This window comes from Alligator mississippiensis, chromosome 4, assembly GCF_030867095.1.
Source record: "Alligator mississippiensis isolate rAllMis1 chromosome 4, rAllMis1, whole genome shotgun sequence".
Classification (NCBI taxonomy): Eukaryota; Metazoa; Chordata; order Crocodylia; family Alligatoridae; genus Alligator; species Alligator mississippiensis.
The window spans coordinates 148,688,145-148,702,888 of record NC_081827.1 but is presented as its reverse complement, the minus strand read 5'-3'; the positions used below and the strand labels follow the sequence as shown (position 1 = coordinate 148,702,888).

The 14,744-nt window shown below is 51.6% G+C and overlaps 1 protein-coding gene across 2 annotated transcripts in view; it reads right to left on the bottom strand.

The window, feature by feature from the left end:
- The window catches only part of LOC106737887 (C-type lectin domain family 2 member L), a 97,367-nt gene that overhangs the window by 62,566 nt on the left and 20,057 nt on the right, over window positions 1-14,744 (bottom strand). The window contains exon 7 of one of the 2 annotated variants that reach the window (XR_009461914.1): window positions 12,088-14,740. The exons of the other annotated variant lie outside the window; for it this stretch is intronic. The gene's annotated coding sequence lies outside the window, so the exon portion shown is untranslated. Of the gene's footprint in view, window positions 1-12,087; window positions 14,741-14,744 lie in introns of those variants that run through there. 2 annotated transcript variants of the gene reach the window in all.

The following is a 14,744-nucleotide window of genomic DNA, read 5'->3' as shown; positions in this document are numbered from 1 at the left end:
CTCCCAAGGGGAAACATGATACCAGTTGCTCTTCCCAGGACCCAGGACTGCTTCTTTGTGAAGCAAAGGGCAGGAGCTCCAGTGCTGGGCCTTGGATCAGCAAACAGTAGCAAAAGCCCTTTCTGCTTCCCCATGGCCTGCTGGGGCATTGCTCATCAGGGGGAGACTGGGCCCCAGGGCAGCTTCTGCTAAACATCTGCTGTCTTTGTTTATCTTCCCAAAGTGGAGGCAAACAACAGTACAGGAAGCCTTACTTGGAGTCCACCTCATGGCTGACTGGTGGTGACCTAGGCCCCCTCTACTTGGTACTCCCCGGAGTCCGTTCCTCCCCTTTATCTTCTGCCACCAGCATGACCTTTAAGTCAGGCAGTGGCCTGCTTTCTCCCGATGGACTCAGTCAGCACCCACCGTGGCCACAACATGGACCAAGATGGACCCAGAGAGTCATAGTGGATGGGTCGGTATCAACCTGGAAGGGTGTGGGCAGTGGGGTCCCGCAGGGCTCGGTCCTTGGACCGGTACTCTTCAATGTCTTCATCAGCGACTTGGACGAGGGAGTGAAGTGTACTCTGTCCAAGTTTGTGGATGACACAAAATTGTGGGGAGAAGTGGACACACTCGAGGGTAGGGAACAACAAGCAGACCTGGACAGGTTGGACAAATGGGCAGAAAACAACAGAATGCAATTCAACAAGGAGAAATGCAAAGTGCTGCACCTAGGGAGGAAAAATGTCCAGCATACCTACTGCCTAGGAAATGACCTGCTTGGTGGCATGGAAGTGGAAAGGGATCTTGGAGTCCTAGTGGATTCCAAGATGAACATGAGTCGGCAGTGTGACGAAGTCATCAGAAAAACTAATGGCACTTTATCGTGCATCAGCAGATTCATGGTGAAAAGAACCAAGGAGGTGATACTTCCCATCTATCGGGCGCTGGTCAGACCACAGTTGGAATACTGCATGCAATTTTGGGCGCCACACTTCAAGAGGGATGTGGATAACCTGGAGAGGGTCCAGAGCAGGGCCACTTCTATGGTTAAGGGTTTGCAGGCCAAGCCCTATGAGGAGAGACTAGGGTACCTGGACCTCTTCAGCGTCTGCAAGAGAAGGTTGAGAGGCGACCTTGTGGCTGCCTATAAGTTCATCATGGGGGCACAGAAGGGAATTGGTGAGGTTTTACTCACCAAGGCGCCCCTGGGGGTTACAAGAAATAATGGCCACAAGCTAGCAGAGAGCAGATTTAGACTAGACATTAGGAAGAACTTCTTCACAGTTAGAGTGGCCAAAGTCTAGAATGGGCTCCCAAGGGAGGTGGTGCTCTCCCCTATCCTGGGGGTCTTCAAGAGGAGGTTAGATAGGCATCTAGCTGGGGTCATGTAAACCCAGCACTCTTTCCTGCCTATGCAGGGGGTTGGACTCGATGATCTATTGAGGTCCCTTCCGACCCTAGCAGCTATGAATCTATAAGATTCACTTGTGAAGTCACAAGCCCAAGTCTTTTGTTCCCTGATCTGGTGAGTCCTCAGCCTGTTGTTACCATGTCTCCTGTTCTTCCCTTATCTTACGGTAGAAGGACCAGAGGGACACATCCCACAAGGCTGGGATGTGTCATCTCTAGGACCAAGATTGCCCTCCCTATAGCACCAAGCTTATCCCAAATAAATAATTGAATACGGGACATGGCTGGGGACAATGGTTGGTACCATATGACAAGGAGAATGTGGCTGTGGAAAAGGCTGAATCTGAGGTGGGGGAAATGTCCATTGTTTCATATTACCAAATGGGGAGGCCGGGATAATCTTCCTCCCCAAATACTGAAAGATCTGTGCATGGAATGAATGCCACATGTGCTTGCCAAACTAGTCCCCATGGGGACAGCGCTGCACAGTGAGTGAGAACCAAATGTAGTCCCTGTGTACAAGAAAAGGAAAAAGGGAACTTTGCTTCAAGCACTGGCAGAACTAGTAGTGATATTGCAAGGCAACCTGTAGCACCCATAAAACGATCTCATGGCACCTGTGTGTATTGCAGCCCTTGCTTAAGAATCACGACACTAACTCTTGATTTCCTTGCCTGCTGTCCTCCCATCAGTTCATATTTGTATGAATTTTAGCCATATTTTTCCAGATTTGCATAATTTGTTCCCCCTGACCATAAACCTCTGGTGGCAGCTTTCAGGTGTGTGAAAGATACTTTCAGTTTTAGAAAACTGAAAGGACACAGATTTTTACCAATAAAGAAGAAGAAGAAAGTGGTTGGACACTGGATTTGTTGAAACCCTTCAAAAATTCCACTTTGGAGAGTTTGTGGCAGTGCTGGTGCTGCTAAAGGAAGCAAATGCTTTATTTTCCTTCAAGAAGCTCTTTTTCTTGAGAAAACATTTGAAAAAGAAATTCCTAGCCGACTCCAAGCAATAGCTGAAGGGGCTGGCTGTGAAATCCCTTCCCCTCCCATTCACACACAAGCGAAGAAAGGGCCCCACTAGCCTTCTGCACAAAAATAGATGCTCCCTTTGTAGCTGGTGGAGCATGGCAGTGACAAAGCAAATCAGCTCCATGTGGGGTGAGCGGCATTGCACAGCTCCCCATGCTGTCCCTGCTTGACCTTGTACCTGCTGGGCTGGCATACAACAGGCTGGCCCCTAGGAGGGGATACCCTGCCTGTCAGCAGTAGCTGAGGTTCTGCCTGTTTGGAAACCCACTTTGGTTTGTAGCATGAAAACAGCCACATTGGGTCTTCACCCAGAACTAGCACTGCATCCTACCCTACAACTCCTGGTTCTTGGGGCTGAGGCTTTTTGAGTTATGAAGCCTCTGCAGAGACATTGACCTCCCAGTGACCCGCTGAGCAGGATGGTCCCTCCATCGTGGTGCCAGGGCCAGGTGAGCTGTAGTGGGGAAGGAATGTGTGTGCCTGGCCCTGCGTGGATGCACCTGGTGGGAAAGCTTAGCACGTGTGCAGGTGTGTGCAGGATTGGGGCCCTGGGTGTGAGCTGTAGTGGGGGGCAGGATGCGTGTGTGCAACAGGTTGCCCACTGAGGCCTAGGATCCTGATTGAAGAAGTTTCATCCCTGCTGCAGTGAATGGGAATGAAATGAATGAATGGGCTTCATGAATGTCAGTGGGGATCTGAAGGAAGAGGGTCATCTGATGGGAGAGCAATTCCTCAGGGGCTGCAGCCCAGGACCCAGTCTGCAAGTGGGAGGATTGTGGGATTTGACCTCAGGAGAGAGAGAGGCAAGAGGCCTGAGACACAAGGAGGAACACTCAGAGAAACCAGGATGGAGACAGAGGTGCAGCTGGCCCATAATCTTTACAGATGCTTCCCTTTTCATGGATTTCAATAAGTACCTAAGAGGTTTAATATCAGTGGAGAAAGGGTCTGCATCAGGGGACCATATTGACAGCCCATGTAGAAGGACCTACATCATCCCCGTTTCTGCCTCAGTTCCTGGGAGGGAGCAGAGATGACTACGTAGAGAAGGAGGGTGTTTTCTCGGCTGTGAGACCTGACGGCCCAACGGCTTGGGAAGGGTCCCCAGACTAGTGGATATGACCTGAAGAGCTGGCAGGATGGGATTAGGATGCCCCACAACGGACTGGCCCCTGCCACACTGGGCAGGCCAGAAGCTCAGACTGCCCTTCCTGCAAGTGGCTTGTATCATGGCTGTTTCAGGCCTTGTAGCCCAGTACGCCCATTCTCTCCTAAGCCCAAGAACCTCTGGTCTGGACAAGCCCTCACAATTCATGAGCCCAGCAACTGTGGGAAGCTCTGGAATTCGTTGAATGGGCGGGGGCCCCCCGTCAGATCAGCACGGGAGGGGTGGGGGGGCGCTCCTTTGCTGTGGGGGTCTGTCTTCTCTGCCTGAGGGCTACTGAGCATGTTTGAACCAGCTCCTCCATTGCCTTGTCTAGGAGGGTTCACACAGGGCTGATCCTGCCCTGAGCAGGGGCTGGACTAGACAAGCCCTCCTGAGGGCCCTGCCAGCCCGGCTCTGCTGGACTCGCTGATCTGCTCAGGGTCCACCCCCCGGCTGGCTGCAGACCCTGAAACTGGGCCCACGGCTCCTTGTGCCCATCCGAGCCTTCAGCCAGCATCTGCCCATGGAGAGGAGGAGAAGGACCCGCTTGGTGTTAACCGTGGGGTCAGAACCAGATTGTGTTTGGACACCTGAGCACAGTGAGAGGCCTTAATGGCTGGGGGGTGGGGAGGCAGGATGTGGCCCAGGGTCCCAGCCCGACTGCCATGTGCAGGGCCCGACACAAGCTGTGATATAGCTCCCGTGTCAGTCCATCACCATGGAGACCAGGGACCGGCAGGGAATAAAAGCTCACCACCAGTGCTTTCTGGTCAGTCTCAGCGCAACCCAAGAGACTCAGCTAAGGTGTAGGAGAGGTTTTATTAGGTGGAGAGAGTTCAAGTTAGGAGGTTAGATTACATAGATTAGAGACAGCAGATAGAGAGTAGTTAGTGGAGAGTTGTAGAGAGAGTTTAGAGATAGCAGAGTAGATAGGAGAGCAGACAAAAGTAGGAGATAAATAGTAGATAGAGACAGTGGTGTAGAGTAGATAGAATAAGTAATAGCATAGTAATAGAATAAGTAATAGTGATGATAGGTAAGGAAGACCCAGGGCTGTGCCTGCAGCACAGCAGCAAGGTGAGTGATTGGAGGGACAAGTCCCAGACCCAGCTGCAAAGGGAAATGTTGTCCTGGTGCCGGAGCCAGTGCCTCCTGCTGCCCTCACAGAGCTCGGCTTCCTGGGGCTTCATGGCCCCAGCCCTTGGCTGCTTACTCCCATCTCTCTCCCTCCATTTCAGACCAGCTGCTCTGACCCGAGCGGCTGGGAGAGACAGCGGAGAGGCGGCCCAGTGCGGGTAAGGGGCTGGCAACACGTTGAGGTTTTGCAACAAGCTGTGAGGCCAGCATGGCAGTAGCAAAGGGTTCCCGGTGTTCCAGCCTCCTGCTGGCAAGGGGCTACCATGTGCTTCTCCTGTTGGCTGGGGCAGCACTTTCCTGGCTCCATGTGGCTTTAGCTCTTAGGCCCAAGGTCTTTGACTCAGCTGAGCTCTGCTTGATGCCATTTGGGCAGGATATTGGGGGTGGGGAGGAGAGATGAGGCCTCCTGAGCTCTGTGACCATGCCTGTGATCTGTGGCTTGGGCATGAGCTGACAGTCCTCCTGGGGGCCCTCTGCATACCCAGGCACAGGCTGAGCAGAGCTCTCCTGGTAACAGTGATGCCATTGGCTATTGACAGGTCTGCTGGGGCTGCCCCTTGGTGATTGGGAGGGTGGGAGGTCTGGGAGCTGGGTCAGCACAGGCTGAGAAAGGCCCCAAAGTTTCCCCATGGGTGCAGGAAGTGGCTTGAAGACTCCTGGGGGGAAGAGGTCCTAAGGGGGCTTTTGCTGAGCAGCTCTTCTCCTCCAGCTATCCCAGATCCAGTTACCTGCAGGATCTGAGGCACAGCTCGCCCCGCAGCCTCCTCCAAGAAGACCTAAGCAGACCCACAGACCAGTCTGGGTGTGGGCCCCTCTGCTGGTGCACCCACCATGTCCCAGGGAAGAGGGTGAAGACATGGGGGCAGGTGATGTTCCCAGGGGCAAGAGCCAGGTGAGTGGCTGTGAGGTGCTGGCAGAACTGTGCCCTGAGCCTTGGACAGGACGGTGATGATGTGCTGGGCCCTCCCTGTCCCTGCTTGCACCCTGACCTGACACAAACCCCCAGCCAGAGACTTGGCTGCAGTCCTGGGAGCAGACAGTGTCCTGTGCCCTGCCATGTATGAATACTTGCCCTGGCCATGGGGCCCAATCTAGTCCATGCCCAATCTTCCTTGTGCCCTGCCTTGGCTGAGAACTCTAAAATGCTCTCCCTAAAGGGACTCACATCCCTAGGTGCCCTGAGGAGCCAGGCTGGGACTCCTATGTCTCCTGCCTCCGAGCATCTCTTAGCACTAGGACCTCTGGAATATGTCTTATAGTGAAGGGGAAACTGAGGCACACATTATGGAGGGCTTTGCCCACAGGCTCCATGTTTGAGCACATGTGTATGCTTGTGGGATGGTAGCATGGGCATGGCCATGTGCCCTAGGGAAGCATCTGGGGTGCAGAGGGGTCCATCAGGGGGGATGTGTGTGTTTAGTGGGGTAGTGTGTACATACACGTGTGAGCTCATGCTTGTGTCTGGCCTGTGTGTGTGCATGCATGTGAGGCCATGTCCCCAGCATGCATTCGCTGCTCCCTGAGCTGACTCCCCCATTCTTCCCTTATATAGCCGCTCCACACCAAAACCCTGAGGCACTGGTAGAAGCTGCCCAGACTGGCTGTGCAGGGAGTGGTAGGTCACCCGAGCGGCAGTGCCTCAGGGCCAGGGTTGGCCGTATCCAGGGGCTGGGGCACCAGGTGGAGCCCCCACCAGGCTCCCTCCCTTATGGGGCCCACAAATGTGTAGGGCTCAGATCCTCAGTGGCCAGGGAAGAGCCCTGCTGGCATGGTGACTGTCTCCTCTCCTTCTCCTAGGGCTGGACAGAAGCCCTCAGAGCAGGGTCCAGGTGGAGGCTCCAGGGAGGAGAACTGTGGGCCAGAGGAATCCAAAGCCCTGCACACCCCGGCAGGGCCTGGGAAGACCAATAAATTGGCCATGTCCTGGCCTGAAACCCTTTGCACCCCAAGTAATACTTGCTGCCCCAGTCCCAGACAACCTTCTGGTGGTGTGTGCCCATGTGTGCTGGGGCAGTGTTGTGTGCTGTGCATGTCTGTGTGAGGGATGGTAGTGCATGTACATGTGTATATGTGCCTGTGAGCCTGTGCTAGTGGCTACCATGTGTGTTCAGGCATGTGGGCCCATGTCTCCTGTACTGACTCCCTCATCCTTTCCCCCAACAGGCTCTCATCCTCGATAAGGCAGGGCCCAGAGCGACCCCAAATATGTCCATCTGGGGAATGGTAGGTCTGCGGGCTTGCCATGCCCTGGTGCTGGGGTGGGCCATGTTCGGTGGGGGTGGAGGGGGAGTGCCAGGTGAGGCCCTGTGAGGCTCTGTGCCCTATGCGGGCCCAGGTGCATGGACTCAGACCCTTTGTGCCCAGGGCAGTGCAGTGCGGTGATTGTCTCCTTTCACCTTGTCCATCTTAGAGCCTGTCATGAAAGCCTGCATGGCCATCACAGGACCAGGGCAAGTAACTTGGCAGCACTGTGGTGGCACCAGGGAAATCCTGCTGGCTTCTCTCCTCCCCGGACAGCACCAAGCAGGAGACATAGGGAGGAAAAGCTGTGAGTTCAGCTCCAAGCCACCTGAGATGCAGCCGAGGCAGAAGCGGAGGAAAATACCCAAATCAGATGCCCCTCCATGTCCAGCACGTGACACCAGGACTGGAAGGAATCGGTGATAAGAGCAAATGCCAGCTCCTTGCTGCCATAAACGATGGCCCCCAGCTCCTGTCATGTGTCAGTCTTGGCCCCAAGGCCCTATCCCCCTGCCCTCCACAAAGCAGTGCCACATCCACCCTGCTCATGGTGGGAGCCACACTGGCCTCTCATCCCATCACAGGTTCACGTTGAATCTGCGGTGCCTTCCACTTCAACCTGTGCTTTGGTGAGAACCGCTCCATGGTTGTGTGCAACATGGAGCAGTGTGGGAGCTGCTGGGAAGAGGAGGCGCAGGCTGACATTAGTCTTCAAGTACTAGGATGGGTTCCTACCAGGGAATCCAGCTGATCATTCTTCCAGATGTTGATAGAAGCTGCTCTCCTCATCACTAGCTTGTGGAGTGGGAGAATAGACACTGATGAGATTGATGAATCCCTTCTGTAGTCTAATATGAAGTGTCATGGTACATATGGAGACTGAAATAGATGTATGAACACTTCACATGATGACATAAGTTCCTTTCTCATAGCAACTGGGTTTTTCGTTGTAGCCATGTTGGTCTAAGGACAGTCTCAGAATAGAAGAGGCTCCCTATGCCTGAAGAATGGAGACTGAACCCGAAACCTTGCTAAAAACTTTTCCATTTACTCAGTTGGTCTAACAAAAGATATCACAGCTACTCAAAAAGCCTTGCCTGCTTTCTGATAGCAAAACTTACACCATGCCCTCTCCTTACTCCTTCAGGTTTGCCATGCCAGGAAATGGTGTATTCCTTCTCCTTTATGAAGCCTGTGTCTCAGAGCTCAGTTTCCGAAAGAGCTACAATATATATTCTGAAACGTTCAAGCTCATTACTTGACAAAGCCATTTTCCTCAGATCTGAATCCAGATCCAAGTCATATCCAGGGATCAGAGTTCAAATATTCCAACAAGAAATTTGGTCTATAAAATCAGTTGATCCAGGATGTCAGCAGTGAGGCAAGCCTTGTTTGACCCACTTTTTCTAAGGCCACTCTCATGTGAGGCAAGCAGGCCATCCCTAACCAGGGCTGCTTGGAAATCTGCCTCAGGGCCCTTCTGCCTGTCTCCAGTCCCTGTGACCATCTTGCCAAGACCTAGACAGAGTTATGGAGGAGTGGAAGCTGCCATAGACCTGTCATCCCCGTGTTAGATCACTGAGCCAAAATCCAAAGGCCAGAACAAGTCAAGACATTCGGTGACAGAGAAGTGGTAGCTGCTGTCAGAGAGCAACTTGAATAGAGCTGCTAACTACCTGTTGCTTCAGCATGAGTGCCTTTTCTGTTGGGGTGAGGTCCCTTAGCCTTTTTTCAACCAAGAAAGGTCCACAAAGCAGTGGAGGATGCAGTTTAACACCAGTCAGTCAGGGCTGCGCCAGTTTGCATGTCTGGTGTTGTACTGTCCTGGCAACCATCGATCCTCTGGATCATGGTTTACATGGAAGAGGTTTATACAACCATCACACCAAGACCGTCAGCACATATACCTAGGCAAGAGGATGGAGGAGTGGAGGCTGCCATAGACCTACCACCGCCACTTCATACCACAGAGACAGGGCCAGAACAAGTCCAGATGTTCAGTGCCTCCATGGTTGTAGCTTCTGCCAGAGAGCAACAGATAGAGCTGCTGCTGACTGTCTAACACCTCAGCAAGGGTGCCTTTCTCTCAGGATGATGTCCCTTTGCCTGTTTCCAACCAAGGAGTACCCACAAGGCAGTAGGGTTTTATTGTACTGTATATTTATATAAAATAGCAACCTTCAATATTTAAAAGGAAATCTACAACAGACTGTTAATAATATCACCTGAGTCATTACCACTGTCACGTGATTAAGTGTTGTCACCTGTCCCTACCAATAACACAATTCAGGGCAAGAGAGTCCCCTTGTAAGGACTTTCCCATACAAAAACATGGTTTTTCTTGCTGTCTTTTCACTCTTTCTTAGGGAGAGGACAGGGGCATAGGGATTGGCTGGTTCAGAGGGTGGGGAATAGCACAGGTGCCTTTCCCTTGTAGAGACCACCAGCAAGGTTCTGCCTCAGGCAGGGTCACTGGCTGACTGCAGGGCAAGGGAAGGGCTGAGGGGCCTTTTCACACCCAGGGCTACTGGCAGAGCAGCTTCCCCATCCTGTAGATACAAAGAGCCCTCTCCTCTCTCCCCTGCAGGAATTTCAGGTGTTGCTGAGCACATTATTTCCTAGGTTGGATCCACCTGCAGGGTATGAGTTGCTTTTCCCCTGGGATAAACTGCTGGGAAGTGCCTGCTTGTCATGAGTGCAAGATGCAGGAACCTACCAGGATCACCCCAACATTGAAACACCTGACATCTCAGTGTAACCCCCTTGCATTATATTAAGGGTTTTTGCAAAATGCCTCCGGCTTGGGGAGGGTCAGTGAGACCTCAAGCATGTTGGGTAGGGGAACGGTGGTGGCTAGTGGCCCTGTTGGGATAAGGGGGTAAACTCTATCCTAGCAGCCCGGTTTGGGAGTATGTATCAGCTGGGCCCAGAGCAGGGTTTTCTGAGGAAAGTCTCTGTGAAGAGGGCAAGGGGTAGTTGACCATCATGGCCTGTCCTTTTGAAACACTGACTGAGTGGAGCTGATTATTAAACTGAATAATCCAGCCCTAGGCCACTAGTATATTAGTACAGCTTCTAGTTTAGTTTTAACTGAAGAAAGAAGTGTGTTGTTTCCTATGTGATGATGCACCTCACCATCTGCACCCCACTTTTCAAAAAGCTAGATCCATCCATGGAGCAGTTTCACTGGACCAGCTGGTGTCCTGGCTCAGTGCTGGGTCCTCCACACACTTTGAAAATGGTGCAACTGTTGCTCCACAGAGACCTGCATCAAACACTTCTCCCTGGTCCCACAAGCCAAGCAGCTCACACTTGTAACCCTGGTGGCAGCACTACCCACAGCCATGTCCAAATTTTTGGGATCCTGGGGTGTCAATAGGTCGTGGTCTATTTCTACTACATCTGGTGTGTCATAAATCCAATGTCTATATTTAGTCCATGAGTTTCTGTACCTAGGAGGTTGATGAAGCAAAGTTCATAGGCCTGGCTCTGAAAAGTGGTTTGTAAATTCAAAGAAGCACTAAACCTTGCTAACCGCATCACCAGAAGCTAACTTCCTACAGCTCAAAACACAAAACCTGCCAACAGTCTCCAGTACCCCCACAAACTGCACACCAGAATCTATCTGTGGCCCTAGCCACAGTGCTACCTGTGGCCACATCCGGATTCAGGGTCCTGGGGTATCAAATAGCCTTAGTCAACCTCCCAGCCCCTAAGGCTGGGACCGCCTCTCTGTAGAGTGCTTTCTTGTGGTTTCCCCACACACTAGAGTACAAACAGTCTAACTATTTACACTGTTTACACAGTTTATTATTTACAAAACAGGAAACATGAATGAAGTTAATAGCAGAACAGGATACCAGTAATTTAACTGTTGAAGTCAGGTATCAATTAACTAAAACCCTCTACAAACTGAATCAAAGACACCCTCAGTACAACTCCCCAGCTTAAACACTGAGACTCCAGTGAATTTTAGCAGGAGCACACAGGGTTAAAGCTCTCCACACTGGCAGCGCAATAACCCTGGCTGGTGCTGCTGCTCCAGAAAGTCCTGCTATCTGCTAGAGCCTCATGGGAAACAGCATCTCCTGCTCCAGCTGTTGGTGGTATCTGCAAAGAAACACACACTGTCCCTGCTCCACAAAACCACCCTTCTCCAGTTCCCAGACAGGGCCCTAGTGCTGATAACTGAAACAACCCTGGGTTTAACAACCACCCAGCCCCAGGCTGGTTCTCAGTTGAGTCTCCCCAGACCCTTCCCAGATCAACACCTTGCCCTCCTAGGCAAGTCTTCCTTACTTCCCTTTTTCTTCCCTATGGGTCCTTCTGCCTCACAGAGGAAAAAAAGGATACCAGGTTATCTTCTCCCCTTCACTAAGGGCAGGTTCACTTCACAGGCAGGCTGTAGGGTGGCTCCTCCCCGAGCAATGTGGTCCTGGGGCGCCTTCCCTTCTCTGAGCCTGGCTGAGTCCCCAGGGCTGAGATGCATATAGTCTTGCAGGCAACAGCTTTCTGCAAACTTTCCCACTCTGCCTTTGCAGGGATCCTGAGCCCTGCTGCAAATCCAGCAGCAGCTGTTACATACCAAAGACAAGAATACCCAACTATTTGTGGGGGCACATTTCTCACAAAAAACCCACTGTCTCCAGTCTCTCAGGCCTGATCCTGGAAGGGATTTACAAACCACTTTTCACAGCTGGGTCTATGCATGCACTTCATCAGCCTCCTAGGTAGTAGGTACAGAAACTCATGGACTCCATAAATTCAGACACACCGTGACCTGCCAGACATCTGACACCAGAGATACCCCTGCATTTTTACCTTTGCTGTTACATCCCTCTCCTCCCACTACCCCAGCCTGTCCCTCACCCCCTGACTCCTCCATTTCCATTTTTACTGCCTGGCTTTCTGGCCTGCATTGCGTGCCAGACCAGCCTCTGGCTTCTTTACTATTCCTTTCATCCAGGACCAGGAGATGCACCAACTGCAGGTACTTCCTCAGCCTGACAAAGGGGTTTTCAAACTGGAAGCTTCCTAAGATATATATTTTTAGGTATTCCTTTTTTTCATAATAAACATATGGACATAACAACACAAGATAAGCCATCACAGACCATGAGTAACATCATATATCCAACACAACATCTTTATTTCTTGCTGTCAATTCCTTTATAAAACAACAGGCTTTGTGACAGGTCTGTTTGGGCACCTTTGATGCTGCTGCTGCTGCTGCTGCTACTGGTATCGAGCCAGCTAAGTTATTTTGACCTGCCGTTGTTTACAGTGGTGGATTGACCTGAGGTTGTAGGGGAGGAGGAGACCTCACTGGGCCACAATGCCGTGTTGTGCAGAGGCCCCAGCGCCAGTGAGGGCGCACCTGAACACAAGTACACACACACACACACACACAGAGTGAGAGCACACCTTAACAGACACGCTAGAGAAGAAGCAGGTAATACTTGAGAGGAAAGAAGGGCTCTCTGACAGTTTGGCTACCTGAGATGCTGCTGGTGCTACTGCTAGTGCAAAGTCAGTCACTAAGTTATTTTATCGGTTGTCATGTAAAGCAGTGGACCAGACTGAGGCTGTAGGGGAGGAGTAAGCCTCACTGGGGCACACTGCCATGTTGTGTAGAGGCCCAGTGCCGGTAAGGGCTCACCTTAGTGCACACACAATGTCACCCACCAAAGCCAGACTCCCCCCGCACCTATCTCCTTGACAGCTGGCAGGCTTCATGGCCTCAGCAGGGGCTAGCAGGCCTGCAGCTTTCACCCTGCTGTGCCTTAACACACACACTGTCACCTATGTCACGAGTTTTACTTGTCTGCAGCTTGGGGTGCAGTTTACCCCAAGCCCCTGCATCTATCTCCTTGAAACTTGGCAGGCTGTGTGGCCTTGGCAGGGGCTACCACCCCTGCAGTTTTCAGCCCCCCTGTGGTATAACACACACGTGGCATGAGTTTTGCTTTCTGGACTTTGAGGTGCAGTTTCCCAGAAAGCCCTGCACCTATCACCTTGATACCTGGTAGGCTTTATGCTCTCTGCAGAGGCTACCAGCCCTGCAGGTTTCATCTGAATCAGACAAAAAACAACAGTTATAGATATTTCATTGATTCCCCATTATACTCCATGGCTGAATCTCCGAATCGGCTCTGAATCGAAGCGGAAAAACAATTCGGAGATCTGAATCAAATCACTGGCATCCAAATCTGCTGAATCCAGATCCAAATCTAGTAATTCCCTACTCACACAGGCCTATGAAGCAGCTGCAGTGTCACCACCTGAAGCTCTGGTTTGGTATTTCCCTAACGAAACTGCTTTTCGTTAAAAAGGAACCCTGTCACAGATTCCTCAATGGGGGTCCTTGCTTGGGGCCCCCAGCCTTGTGCAGTTTCTTTTTCTTTCTCAGGCAGTATCACTGAGGACATGGGAGGAGCTGCAATTAGCAGCGAGATCAGTGAAGGGCTGCAGAGTGGCCTGGTGTTGAGGCTGTTGCCATGAAGGAATTGATCTGTCTCCACACTAACTTCACACTCTGGCCTCCCCATCACCCAAACCCCAGCCCAGGGTCTCCCCTTGAGCTGTCCTTCCCAGTCCAAGTGGAGAAGATACCTGTGAACTGTCCCCAGTTAACATCACCCTGGAACCCTCCCATATAAAAGTGTCAGGGCAAAGCCCAGAGAGCAAGGACCAGAGGCTGAGTACAGGGCCCAGGAGAGAAGATGGATTTCTCAGATGACCAGCTAGGTCTCTGCTACATGGCAGCACCAAGTCCTATGGAGCCCTGGAGCTTCATGAAGGAAGCTGTCCCAATGGCAAGAAACCTCTGGAATGGAACCATCAACAAGGAAGGAAAAGGAAAAGGAAAAGTCAACTCCACTGGCATCCTCCTCTTGACTAAATGCACGGAACATGGACTCACCATCACCAACACCCTGTTCTGCCAGGAAAACAGGCACAAGATATCCTGGCAACACCCATAGTCTAAGCATTGGCAACAAATAGACTATGTCATTGGTCATGCCTTGGATTGCAAAGATGTCTACATCACCCGAGCTATGCTAGGAGCTGATGACTGCTGGACTGATCATAATCCACTCATCGACTAGGTTATTTCACTCAAACTGGCTCCCAAAGGCAGCTGCAGCAGAAGCAATGCTGCTGGAAGATCAACATTGAAGGACTCAAGGACCCAACCAAGCAAGATGTCTTCCATGAGTGCCTTAACAAAAAACTGGTGAATTCCAATCAACAGGAATGGGAGAATGTCAGCAGTATGCTGGGTGCCCTCAATGCCACCATCATCACTGCCTGTAAAGAGACACTTGGATTCTCTACCAGGAAAAATCAAGACTGGTTGGATGAGAATGACCAGGAGATCCAAGAGTTGATCAATCACAAGTGCAAGGCCTTTTGTGCTTGGCAACATGGCACTAACTCTAAGGAAAAGGAACTGAACCTCCAGGCTTGAGCCATCCTGCCACAGAAGCAGATCCAGAAAGGCTACAGTGGTTATACACCCCTTTGGCTGTCAAGAGCTCCACCCTAATCCACCAAATGCATTAGTTCTTGTCTCGGGTGGCCGGAGCCGACCAGAGGATCACTAATTTAATCGGACGTCAGGTGGGCTGGCGATGGAGAGGCGAGACAGCTTATTGGTTTTAAAAAATTGCTTTTACTTACGCCGCATGGAATGGCAGCGCAGGCCTCGAGGTAGCTTGCTTGCGTTGTCACGGATAGCAAAACGAGTTACGAGTTAACGAGTTTACGAACGAAAAGGAACCTGC